General features: G+C 41.5%; 1 protein-coding gene and 1 long non-coding RNA gene across 3 annotated transcripts in view; both read right to left on the reverse strand.

The window, feature by feature from the left end:
- The window catches only part of insyn2ab (inhibitory synaptic factor 2Ab), a 79,098-nt gene that overhangs the window by 27,319 nt on the left and 38,151 nt on the right, over positions 1-13,628 (reverse strand). The gene's annotated exons all lie outside the window — the stretch shown is intronic.
- On the reverse strand, positions 6,784-9,509 carry LOC119033436. 2 transcript variants are annotated; one of them, XR_005079247.1, is made up of 4 exons: positions 9,301-9,509; positions 9,017-9,080; positions 6,967-7,113; positions 6,784-6,882 (listed from the first exon to the last, which is right to left on the reverse strand). It is a non-coding gene; the product is annotated as an uncharacterized LOC119033436 (long non-coding RNA). The 2 variants fall into 2 exon arrangements; XR_005079246.1 differs by having other exon boundaries at positions 6,837-7,113.

A 13,628-nucleotide genomic window follows, 5' to 3' on the forward strand; every position in this document is an offset into this window, starting at 1 on the left:
AATATTGATTAGGGAGAGCAACTTTCCCCTCGGGTTTGTGTGTATTCATGCACACACACGTGCATGGAAGTGGTCGACACTCACCGCATTTCGTTCCGGTTTGTTACTCCGCTTACTCGACCCCACTTGAGTGCAGGTACTGTTGCAGAGGCTCATCTCCCTGCTGTAGAGAAACGGCCAAACGCATCACAACAGGATGAATCAACGTGACGAAGAAGCGTCAATAAGTTTTAAAACCATCGGCTCGGTCATGTCTGCCTCGGCGCATGTGTCACACCGCGATGTGACGGGATGCAACCAGAATTTGTGAAGACATCACAATTAGGCCTTCAAGCTCAAGTGGGATGAAAACTGTGACAACTCAAAAACGATCTCCAGTAATTTCGATGCCTCTCAAACGGGATGTTTTGCCGCGCTTTTTTTTTGTTATGTAACTGTAGATTAAATCCTTTTGCTTTTTAGACTGACTGACAAAACACATAATTGGTGTTCTGGGAAATTATGGAAGATTCTTAAGAAAATATACATTTTTGGAATTTTTAACAAATCTGACAATTAATCATAAATAAAGGAAACATTGTCATCTGCAGCTTCATATTATGTTATTAGCCTCTCATACAAACATTACCTTCTCACTTCATTATTCACACAACGTTTAGCTAACTTTAAATCTGATATGGTATTAATATGCACATAACATTCTGTTTTCAGGACACTTATCAGTCCTACGTAGGTATGTGATACATTTAAGGCCGACATTTTGGTGCTTTGCTCTGAAACCTCCCTTTTCGTCTTGTCCTCCTACTATTCTATGAACTCTGACTTTCATTGTGGCTCGATATCTGACTCACCCAGAATTCCCCAGTGTGAACAGCGCTTTTATACCACTTTATTAAATTGCACAAAGGCAACCTTTTGTTTATTCATCTTTATTTGTTCACTTCTCAAGAAGGATTTCCACCACACTGGCTGCATGAGAAGCAAGGATGCAGGTTGCAGTTGGTTGGATTTAGGCAAGAAAACTACATCGCTGACTTCTAGTTGGTTAAGTTTAGGAAAACATTGTGGTAGTTGTTTGATTGACAGCTCATTTGATCAGGTTATATTATTACTTCTAAGTAAGTCTTCTTTCTTCTCTCTCCTGAACCACTTACTCACCATCCTCTGGATGATTGAGGCATCATGTAGACAATAAGATTTCAAACCCAACAATATATAGTTTTTTTTCAAAGCCCTGAACTTGGAAATGATGGAATTTTATGTAGTTTCATGCATTTTTCTTTTTCAATAGGCTTTTCTTCACCTTAGCACTTTGTTTTTGAATATTTCATATGCATAAAGTTAGTGTAAATGAGGAAATAGAGAAATGTATATGTAATGTATCACTCCATCACTCCATCAGCCTGTCTGTCTCAGCCACAACCAACACCAGTGTCTGGACTCGACGGGTGGATTCATCTCTCTGCTGCTCAGGGCAAACTTGAAACAAAAATTCAAGAAACAGCTCCTGAGAAATGTTTTGCATCACTATCATGTGGTTGGGTTCTGCATCAAGGGCAGGTGAGACCATGGCCAAAACCCAGTGCACCCCTTGTCTCTACCACTTAGCCCTAACTTTGTGTTTAGTGGCTTCATGTCCCCGGTGGGGTGTCCTGATTCTAGTTGGAATAGAGGGGTGGGGTGAAGTGTTAGGGTTACGTAGCCATCAGAGCCGAGGTCTTTTAAGGTTTCAAACCGAGGGGGATGAGAACTCTCTGTCATTTCAATGTGTTATTGCGCTTTTCTTCATAACAAGCACAAGACAACTGCCAAATGTTCGCTGATCCGTCCATTTTATAACTGATTTTTACATCTGTTTATGTAAACACCATCAGGAACTATTCATGATGTATGAGAGATTTCAACTACTTGTAACTCTGGTCTGAGGGGCGAGGGCGGACTTGAAAAGAGATACGGGTGAAAGTAGGAAATGGTATTGATTCTATGATTTGCCTATATGGATCTTCAGCTCTATTTAGTTCAAATAGGCGCCATCATTTTCAGTCAATAAAGTGAATATATGGAAAGGTGATTACAGCTGTGGAACGGGAGTCTTTAGGCAAGCTGTATATCATGTTAAGGATGGAGGACGTTCTTAAATAAGTGCTGGCACTGTCCCTGGCTGCAGGAGGAGAGAACAAGCAAAATCCTCTTTCTCCTGTAGTGAGTCTACAGTGTCTGAGGATGGTTTGCAAGATTACTACTTGTGGATAGTCTGCTATCTGGGAGATATGCTTATCAGGTTTTATATGTTACAGCTTATGTTGCAAACCTGGCGTGGGGGAACATTCATGTAAATGTCACTCATTGTTGACAGCAGGCACAGTGGATACCAGAGATACAGCATGCAGCTTCACTGACCCGACAACCCCTGCAGAACATGCAGGAAACACACACATGCACTGCCATTATAAAATATTGTTTTGCACTGTCTTAGTCAGGGGAAAGCCAGTATTGATGTGATTGCTCACCAACTTTGGCCCCCAAGAAAAACAGTGCAGCTATATTTTGGACAGCTCATTGATTCAAATCACTAACTCATTATACATGCGGGAGCCTTTGTAAAAACAAAGTAGAGCCAAAGTTATCAAGCACATTGTCACTTTTCGCACAGTCGTCTGTTATCCAGTCCATCACAGCTCTAACTACCTTGTATTGTTTGCATAATCTTGCATCTATTATGTCGGAGCACTTATTTGTATAGACGGCGCACTTTATAATTGCATGCAGTAATTTCATTCTATTCTATTTTATTTGCTCATTAACCAGTGCTGCAGTAATTACTTTAACTCAGCAGATTAGACACGCTACACCTCCTCATCTCTGCTGTGAGATTGAGCGGCTGTTGTTAGCGCAGATAAGAAGCGTGACATTGCGAGCGGCTGACAGGATTGGCTGTCATGCCGGCTCAGATCACACGGCATGTGCATGTGTTTGCATCGGCCAGACGGAGGCTGCTTGTTACACTCCTCACCTGTGACAGTCATGCCTGCAGCGCGAGGGCGGGAGACTCTCGCTCAAACAACACACCCGATCCGGCCTGCTCTCCAGTTCGTTAGAGTACAACAGTGAATCCCCACTTTTGCCAGTAGTTGTTTTGTAAGGTTGGATTGCATTGTGATGCATTTTTTATGAGAAAAAAAACTCTTAGACGTGCCATCTGTTCTTCTCCTTTGCCTGTTTTTTTATTCTCTTAGCAGCATGTATTATTTGCATCATAAACCTCAACCGTCTCACAAACACCCCCCAAAAAGCAGTAATTGCTGGTGTCGTACATGGAAAGCTGCCTGATGTATATTCACTCTAACAAATTGGGAACAGTAATAAGATGTGAAGTACAACAAAAAAAAAAGAAAAAGAAAAAAAATGTTGGAGGAACAATATTGTTGCTTTGCTCATTGGTCATGTTCTCATATAATATTCAGCCAGGCACGCGGCTCTTCCAAAACCATCTCAACACCAGAAATCAGCGAGCGAGCGGGTGCAGACCCGTGCCAGCAATGCTGCACAGCTCTCTAGATTTGCTGCAGTAATAACAGAAAATGTGCAGGGAGTGCAAAGGAATAAAAATCTGATATGGGGCAAGAATGCCCGTCTTGTATTATAATCTCAACAATAATAATAAAAATCTTTTCCTCAACCACAGTCTAAGCCCTTGTTTTCACTGGCCACAGCTGAACGTTTCCCCAAATTTCATTGAAAGCTGTCGCGACATTTCTGATCCACCCTGCTAACTAGCAGAATGACAAACAAATGCGACTGCAAGCATAACCTCAGTGGCAGAAGTAATTACACTGAAGGTAAGAGGGGAAGCAGGAGAGAGAGCTCATAATCAGTTTGTCAGCCTTAATAAGACCTTTCTCCCACTGAGAAGAAGTAATCTACTGGAAACTGATTTGACTGATGAACCTCCAAACAAACCACCAAGCAAGTGAATCCATCACATTATACAGTACATTATCCCAGTGTTATTATGGTGATCACAGAGGTTACCTGTCTGTCATAATTCTGGCAGTTTAGTCAGAGATGATATTACACAGCAAATGATTAATGATCCAGGTACTGGCTCCAGGTAGGGCTGGAATTAAGAAGGTCACCATGAGCTTACTTCTTTACTCCTTTTCTAAATCAAGAATAATTTAATCCAAAAAGTACATTTTTAATAAATAATGTATTTCATTGGACTATTACACAATATTTAAAGGGTAACTCCACCAACTGTACACATTAAAGTGTGCATTCCCAAAATGTTGGACTCATAGGTTTACAAGCATCATGATTCTCATACTACCCAAACGCTGCAGCACTGTATCCCCCCCATCGGAAACACTGTTTTAGCTCCTGTGTCTTTAAGGATCCCCCTCTCGAATACCCAGTCTGCTCTGATTGGTCAGCTGACACACGCCTGAGCCAGCACTAGTAACAACAACAGAACTATGTGCCAAACTAGGCGCTAGACATAAATTATGACTTTTTCACTTCCAAGATCTTTAACATGCACAAGAGCCAACTGTAAATAAGATGATGAAAGAAAGGAAAAAAAAACTAAAACTAAAAGCATTGTAGGTCATCCCTTAATGTGTACGTCACCCTTTAAACATCCTTCTTGTGAAAGTCACTCAAAAGTGACAATGTTTATGTAATTTTTCTTCCAAAGTCAAAGTCATTACCAGTTTGTCTAGCATTTATATTCACGCAACACAGACTGAGAAAAACATTGAGCCTTGATCTCAGTGAGATGAATGGTGGACTTTAGAAGAAGGGCCAAAAACCTTGTAATGTTCTGAACAGCACCACAGTAATTGCTCTCCCCTTTATTACTTACAGCATTAAATAAAGAAACACACATTATCTGTTGCGGCTGTGATGGGACTCAGCTAATCATTATCGCTTGAACCCCATAATATAGGGCCCGCTGACAGAGGTTTCACAAATTAAAAGGCGGCTGAATGTGCAGTGTCACATGATAAACATGCAGTAAAGGGACCATCTGCCCATATGGTGGGCAATTACATTACAGCCAGCTCTATAATGGTGATTAACTTTAGAAGGAGCAATAGATACACCGTGCGTGACAGGTGAATGTCCCACGTGGTCAATATGTTTTTATAGGATGATCCAGTGTAGGTAGAGATCTCATCTACCGTCAAGTGTTCTCTGCTGGCCTTCTTTGCAACGCCTCACACTGATTCCTCAAGAGTGTGCCGCTGCGCTCTGAGAGCTGAACCTCGTCTGTGCAGCAGTACAGAGAAACCTTTTGTTCGTGCGCTCCCTCTGACATGGTGATTCTGGTGAATGAGCCCCATTAGAATGAAAGTGTCATGTGGCAAATCGTGACAATTGTTCTGCGCAGGGGGAACAGTTGCCCCTGTGCTGGCAGTGCTACACAGGATGGCCATCTGCAGCCCACATGTCAGAGAGCAGCGGCCAACATGGTGGCAGATAATTGGTGAGGAAGGTGGGCAGGAGCAGGAGCCGGGATCTGAACCTGCTGAAATCAATTTGCGAGAGCTGGGCGAACACAACAGTCCTGGACACATTTGTGTGCACCCACCAAAAAAAAGAAAAAAAGAAAAAAAGAAAAATGCAGGGTATGTGAGCACATTACCATTTACATATCCTCCATGTATTCTGCAGTATAGAGAGAACCCCTTTAGAGATTCACTGACTGTGAAGGTCTCTGAGTTATTCATGGCCTGAGGGGGGGCCATCATTCTTATACATCTCACTGCTCCATTTGCTTCCATTTAACATCGCTCATGTGAGGTAATGACAAATGTCAATATGTAAAAAGCAACAGAGAGGCACTGCTGTGGCAGAGCTGTTGACTCAACACAAGTGAGCAATGCATTTGCATTTAAAGATATAACAAGTAGGACTTCTGCATTAAAATGTCCAAAACAACAAAAGCTTTGTTATATATATATATTAGTGAATTGTGTACTTGTTATTATTGTTAATGTTATTCAAAATGTTTGCAACAATGTTTGAAACCCAGAGAAACGTATTCATGTGTTCAAGTGTAGCTACTTCCGGGAAAGGGAAGTCAACGTGAATAAAACTAAAACTAAAAATAAAGCATTGTGTAAACAGATGTAAACAAGATGTAAACACACTTTTTTTTGTGTAAAACCTTTAAGCAAGCATTTTCACGAAGGGTTTATTTAGAAAAACAACCCAATGAAATCAATGTTTCATCGCCCGCGCCATGCTGAAATGGACTCAAGTCTTGTTCAAGGAGATTTTGCGAGGTTTGTGAGCAGTCAACCTGTTAGTTGACATTTTTCAAACACTACATATTTGTTTTAGAGGGACACTTCCGACACTGCACTGCGCAATGACACTGTCCCGAAATATCCAGAAACAAACACACACACACACACCCAAGCATACGCACATAGAGAGCTATCACACACCGACTGACAGACAATCTGTCAAAACTTGCGTATGTCTCATTTGTCTGGGAATTAAAACAGGAAGACAGCTGAGGAATCTCAGACAGCAATCTATTCCTCAGACAATATGCCTCCACCACTTGTATGAGCCAAATGATTATTTACAGCCTGCTGTCAGCACAGAACGTATGAATAAATTCATGTGAGTGCTTTGGACTGCGTGAGGTGCAAAAATCAACTTGCACGTCTTCCATGCATGAATTTGAGTTATTGATTCACAGATGAGGACTCGCCGGCATTCTCATCTGTCACTGATCCAATTACAAATGAAAACACAACTCGTTTTATAAAATGTTTATGGCTGCCTTTATTTTTGTTTATATCATTCAGTTCGTTCTTGTTTCGTCCAAGCAGGCAATCATCCGTTTCGTTGATCATGCGTCTCAACCTGGAAATTATTCACAAAATCATTGATTATGCGTCCCTTGATCAGTTTCGCTGCTGTTGTTTGGTTGTTATTCATTTACTGCACCGTGAGCCTGAAGTTGTAAAGACAGACGACAGTGTGTGGTCCCGGGCATCTCCTGGAGGCTTCGTGCTTGTCAAAACTGGCTTCCAGCGACCAATGATAGGCAAACAGACAAGCGCTCATCATCTAACAGCTCAGGGCTGTTGTTTTCTAAAAAAACAAACCATGGATCAGATTGCCCATTAAATGACACCCACAGGTTAGGATGTCATTATCTAGGTTTGTAAAAAAATTAATATTCAATTTGTCCACATTTAATCTCAGCTCATATAACTGAATAACTCAGAACTGCAGAAGTGCATAAATGCTCAAATGAATGCTGAAATGTAGTTGTAATCTTTTCCTTATATGACCTGGAGACAGACAAACAGCACTACTTAGTAGAAAAAACAAAATCTGTTAACAAATCTGGGGGATTATCGTGTGTGACGGTGTCACTATATTTGGAAAAGACGCATTGCTGTCGTCAGATGTAATCTTTTGCTATCCACAGACCAGATGGCACTGAGAGCATTGTTGGAGAGATGTATATCTCCAAAAAAAACCCCAAAATGATCTGAATGAACAGATAATGCTCAAGGTGAGGCTAATGATACCTACAAATGTGCTCTGATGTTGGATTTTCATTCAAGGTCATTCAGGGCTGTTTCACTCTAATAGCTCTCTGTATGGAAACTTTTGCTGCGGTTTTCTGTTATGTTCTGTTTATGCTGCAGCAGCTATGTGCATTTTTGAAAGTCAGCCAAAAACCTTGTTGTGTAATGTTTGTTTTATCACAGCCAGCAGCCATTAGATAGGATACTTTTGAAGCACACAGGGAAAGAAACTTATTTTTCACATAGTGGATTACAATCAGCGCTATACACTGTGACTTCTGGACGCATTAATCAAATGTGGTTCGCACATCAGAGAGTTTATTCAAGGGCGACTATTAAGTCTGCATTTATCAGCTGTTACAGCATCTCTAAATGTTGAGATGCATTTATAATCCACGAGTCCAGCACTTCAAAGAAACATTGTGCGCTCCTATGCATTATTTACACATCATTCACAATATGTAGGTTGGGTGCATTCTTTATGCAAACGACAATGTGTCGAACTCAAATAGAAATACGCCACAATAACAAGTCCACAACATATGGCATGGGATTATATTCTTCTTTGATTAAGGCAGACTAGCTTCTCCTGCTACATTCTCTCTCAGACTTACTGGGATTTGTCCAATTTGCACTAAAGTTTTCAATGTGGGGCATGTAAATGACTATAAATATTAATGATATGGAGATTAAAGATGTGTGGCGCAAGATGTTCATGCGATGCACAACAGTATATGATTACAATGTGTGAGGTATTTTCTTTTTCTTTTCTTCCCTGTCATCTATAAGATCCTCTAAATCAGTATGTAGGCTACATATCATGCATTACACGGTGTGACAGCCACCACGGCCATAAATCTTAATACTACACATATTTCGATCCATTAATCAACATGAAAACGTGCACTTCAGTGGAGTGTTCTGTAAAAAAAGTGCAGGCTTACTTTTTAACCCAACAAAGCAGCTAGATCACAAATCTTTTCCCTCTTCCACTGGGAGAGCAGAACGAGGACGTTCAGGTTAAAAACGAACCCTCTTTGTTCATAAGAAAGCTGCGACGTAACAACGGCTCGGTGTGGAGCGTCCCGGCTGTCTGCGGTTTCATAGCCAAATGTTACTCTGAGAGAGGTTTCACACTGATAATGCAAAGGTCAACATCTCAAGGCTTTACGCAGCATAAGCATTTTTTTCTGCTAATGGCACTGTCAAGAGGAGTATATAAAACAACACACTTAACCTTTTCACCGGCACTTGCCTCAACGCTCCCCTCAGCAATGCTGCGCTGATTATCCATTTAGACACGTGTGGTAGCTCAGGACATCTTGGTTTTAAATGGAATGGCCTGACCTTCATAACCTAAGATCTAACAGGGATGTATATAACCTAAGATCGAGCATTTGCTTAGTGGTTAGCTTGTGCCTTAACTAATTAATTATTTATGGTGTGTAGTTGCTGACCTTCTAACCCGAAATGATGCGGATCGCAGCCTGATGATCATCCAGTGGGTCCTTGTTGGTGGGTCTGTGGTTGAGGCCAAAAAAAAACTAATTAGTGCGTTCGTTATCACAAGCCAACAAGGCTGCCAAGCGGGCTATTGCAGTTTGAGTCATCCCACTGGATATTTTTGAGGAGACTTTAGGACATTTCCAGCCATCATGTTGCAACCACAATCGTCTAACAACCAACTGAGTGACTGGGTGCTCAGAAGATACTCAGAATCTGAAAAGGAAAGTAAACTCACCTTCAACAAGGTAGCTAGTCTAGACTGTGAAGAACAAATCTGTGTTGTAATCAGCAGGAGGAGAGCTTGTTAGCTGTTAGCAGCTGGTGGTGTGCTCTTATGGAGCTAAAAGAGCTAACCTAGTTAACAGCTAAACCCACAGTCAGATAGAGTTCCTGTTTTCTTACTGCAATTTCATTAGTTTATGCAATTCAATTTTTAAGCTAATGTTAGCTACTGTAGCTTAGCAGACAGGAGGGAGGCGCTGAGACGAGGCACTCGAGAACGTGCATAAATCCACATCCTTTGGACTGTTGCGGAAAATCCAACTCAAATCCTTCACAAAGAAACCCACCATCCAGCAGTTTAAACAAACACATCTACCACAGGCTTCTTTAGACAACCGGGAGAGACGGGAAGGTCTTCTTTTTAAGTTACAAAGATTTTCAGTTGAGTACAGTTAAAAGTTTTTATTGCGAATACTTTATCATGATAATAAAGTAAGATAATAACATATTGGGATGATTAACATTCACTTCAGACTGGTTACAATTATTTCTCAGGACTGGGATGATGAAGTTAATCTAGGGCCCTGCTTCAACCATCAGTTATTCACTCGCTCATCAAACACCAGTGTCAGTTTTGGAGCGGTATCGTAACTGTGCACTCTTTCTCTGCAAATATTGAAATGGCACCATCTTCACTGAACAGCGGTGACTCCGCTCTTCTCTTGTTAGAGAAGCAGCGGCGGTGTCAGCCTTCTTACTGTAACCGAGTGTCTGCTTCCAGTCGCACCCTCAGCTCTGGGCTCCCTGACAGATCAGTTGAAATATGGGTGTACTACAAGAAGGACATAAAGGGGAAGCCTTCTCTGTCTATCCCAGCATCAGCTCTGTACTAATATAGAAGGGCATCCTGCCGCAGAGCTGAATGGATACCACACGTCGCTACAGACTCATCCTCCAGCTCTGACTAATGACCCACCCTTGGCTCTGTGCGTTTGGAAGGCTGCAGGAAGCAGGATTTGAAAGTAATGGGGAGGATGGTTTCTCTGTGTCTGCAAGTCTGTGTGGCAAAGTGTGTAAACTGAAACTACAGAGACAGATGACAAGAACTACAGATGGTCGTGTTCTTTATCCAAAACGTTTAGTCTTTGCTCTCCCTCTCTGGTGACATGTCCCATATGTTAGAGGCATGACCGGGAGCAGAATGGATCCTGTGCCTGTTTTTTGTGACATCTTCAGGAGATATACACGGTGCTGTGGAGTACTTTGATGTATTGACTGTCATGCGCTTTTGTACCTCTCATCGGTCAACAGAGTCGCAGTTTTCTCTACTGTGATTGAGTGATGCTTCACGCAAAACAGCACCAGTTTTAAAGTCCTACAACGGCGTCATGTTCATCTAATGATATGGGTTGTGTAACATTCTCGATGCTTAATATGTAAAATATTCGAAATATATTATATATTATCCAGTTGAAGTTGATGCGCAAGTGCCTTTAAACTTCATTCTTTCTAATGGCCAGCAGGGGTGACTCCACTGGTTTGTAAGCTCATGAGAAAACGATCCAACTTCTAACTCGATTTATGACCTCAGTGAACAGTTTCCAAATGAGTTTGTGGTCTCAACTGCTGATGTTCATTTTGTCATTCATGGTCCCATTGACAGTAAAATAGATGGTGGATACCTTGTGACTGACACGTGGCTATCTCATCATGTACTCGGTTTCAAGAGCAGATCACAGCTGTTCACTGGAGATGTACAAACACCACATTCACATTATTGATATTTATGAGCAAATGTATTGTAAAAAAAAAAAGCAGTTTTATTTTTCAAAAGTTACAGTACAGTTATTGCAGTGTTCTTGACGTACAGAGAGATTTCTGTTGATGTCTCAGCTATAATGCTTCATCTGCACAAAAACCTTAATTGACCCAGTTTAGCCCCATAAAGAGTTCCTCTGCGTGCTGAAAAGGTTGAGCTGTAAATCTCAGCTTCTCACCGGGTTTCTCAAAAAACAAAGCCCTTCGCCAATTATTACAACAGCTTTGGAGTTTGATGGCTCACAAGAAAACTTGTTAAAAGTCCTAATAGCATCAGCCAGGTTTTTGTTAATGAGCCCCATTGCAATAAGTAGGCCTTTGGTACAGCACTTCCCACTTTCACACAAGATGCTAAAGCCAAGTGAAGCAGTGTGTAGGAGTGAGTTGCTGTGAAATCGACTCTGTTATTAGTCCAACTGTGGGTAAATAAAAACTGGAATTAGGCAACATTTGAGAATGTTCCCCCGAGGATAGGACTGTCAGACTTAAACAGGCTTATGTTTGACACTTGGATGGTGCCTCGTTTGACACATTTAACGGAGAACATTGCGACGAGTCCTTAACCTCGGTTTCATTGCTTAGCTCGCCTGCAGCCAGGACCGACTGTGCATGGGGAATTATTTTGAATGAATTACAAATAAGGCAATTTGCAACACTCACCACGTGCAGTGACAAAGCCAAGGACCTTTCAGACCTTTTTTTTTGTTAATTAAAAATGGTGGCTTATGTTTTAATAAGTCATGATTAATTGCGTATGACACCTTTTTCAAAGATAAATTCATTTTAAGCAGAGGAACGTGGTGATTATCTCTTTTCAGAGAGATGTTTAGATTTTGCTTGCCACAATGTGTCGTGAATTTTAACTCAATGCAAACGCGTCCTCTAATGGTAGGTAAACGTGTTGCGTTAACAGCATGACGGGACGGATTAGATGCTCAATAATTGCACACTCAGATGGTGAGAAAGGCCAATAAAAATGTTAACTCGGGAAAATATTAAACACTTCCCTTTAATCTCCTTCCTATACACATAGAAACACGACTAACACTCAAAGGAGCACAAAGACGGAGAGCATTTCTCTGAGCGCTTTCTCTTTCCATCAGTTGACGTGCCAGTTGGATGTCATTCTCATGCCTGCAGACAGCACGACTGTGGGAGAGGATAGAAAACAAGCCGGCGAGCAGCAGACACCGAGCGAGAAATGAAAAGAAATGAGAGATTTGTGACTGAAACAGTGCGCCAATCTACAAAACAAACCTCAACTTGAACTATCACTGCTCCTCGCCTCCCCCTCTCCCAACTTGAAGTGGAACACTGCACAGACGCTGTCATGATTTCGAGTCCCGTTTAGCAATTTATCCACTGCCCCGCTTGCAGAGTAAATGCACTGTCCCTTTGCGCCTCCTGTGTCTGATAAGTTGGTAAGTGGTCTTGAAATTAATTTAAGCGCCACAGCTTTCATCCCCGCTGCTCCTCTCTCCACTTCTGTCTCTTTCTCCTGCTGCTTTGGAGGGTTAAATGGTTTGAGAGATGGCCAGCAGCGGCAGTAAAGCACGCTGAAAACGGGAGGTATGAGGGCTCGTATGATGGGTGGGGGCAGGCGTTTGACAAAGCGGCTGAGATATGAGTCCAAACTCCTGACATGATCAAATCTTCGAGAAATAATGCAACACCTTCAGGAGGAGAAAGCGGCCTCTGGATGAAAACGGCAAATCTGATGGAAACTAATCCAGCAGTTTATCCCCTGATTACATAGTTCCCAACTATTGTAAAATGCATGGTATATGATAATGTCATTTAGAAGGATATACAGTCCATCCATTAAATGTGGAATTAGGAATACAGAGAGTGTTTGACAAAGCAGAGAAAGACGATGTTACGGACATCATCGAACTTAAAGTGGAAACAACTTTTCCGCCTACGGATTCGGAGTTCTATTATGTTAATGGTCTTTTCTTCAGAGAAGCAACTACAAAAGGCCAACGGGACAAAATGTGGGTTTGCTCATTCATCTAGTCTTAAACCGACCTTACTGTGAGAAAAGCTTTTTAAAATTTTCAGAGTCTCATTCCCAATTCGTCAAATACTGACAGTTTTCCCAGCTTGTCAAAAATTGATGCAAAGGGTCAGCGTTGAATGAGTTGGAAATGAGACTCAAAAATCACATTTTCTTACAAATAGGACCTTTAATGGAGACGTGAGAGCAGATAGAAACGGTGCTCGGCTGCCAGCCTGTCTTCCTCATTTTCCTGGGAGACTGGCTGACAGAAGAGCATTGTGAAAGTGAGGCTTTACAAGGAAGCAATTCAAAGGCCAATGATGTTGTTACTCTATAACCACGGTATTTGGGCAATTAACTTTGTTTATTTCATGATGACATTTTAAAGCAAAAAACATGTCTTCTGTTAATATAATGTAATGTTTGTTAATATATGGATATAAGTGGAAAAAGACAACACTCTCCGTTTCACATGGAGCTCAGCTGCCGATCTGCTGAGGGGAAAGTCCTGTTTGTGTCCATCC

Source organism: Acanthopagrus latus, chromosome 15, assembly GCF_904848185.1.
Source record: "Acanthopagrus latus isolate v.2019 chromosome 15, fAcaLat1.1, whole genome shotgun sequence".
Taxonomy (NCBI): domain Eukaryota; kingdom Metazoa; phylum Chordata; class Actinopteri; order Spariformes; family Sparidae; genus Acanthopagrus; species Acanthopagrus latus.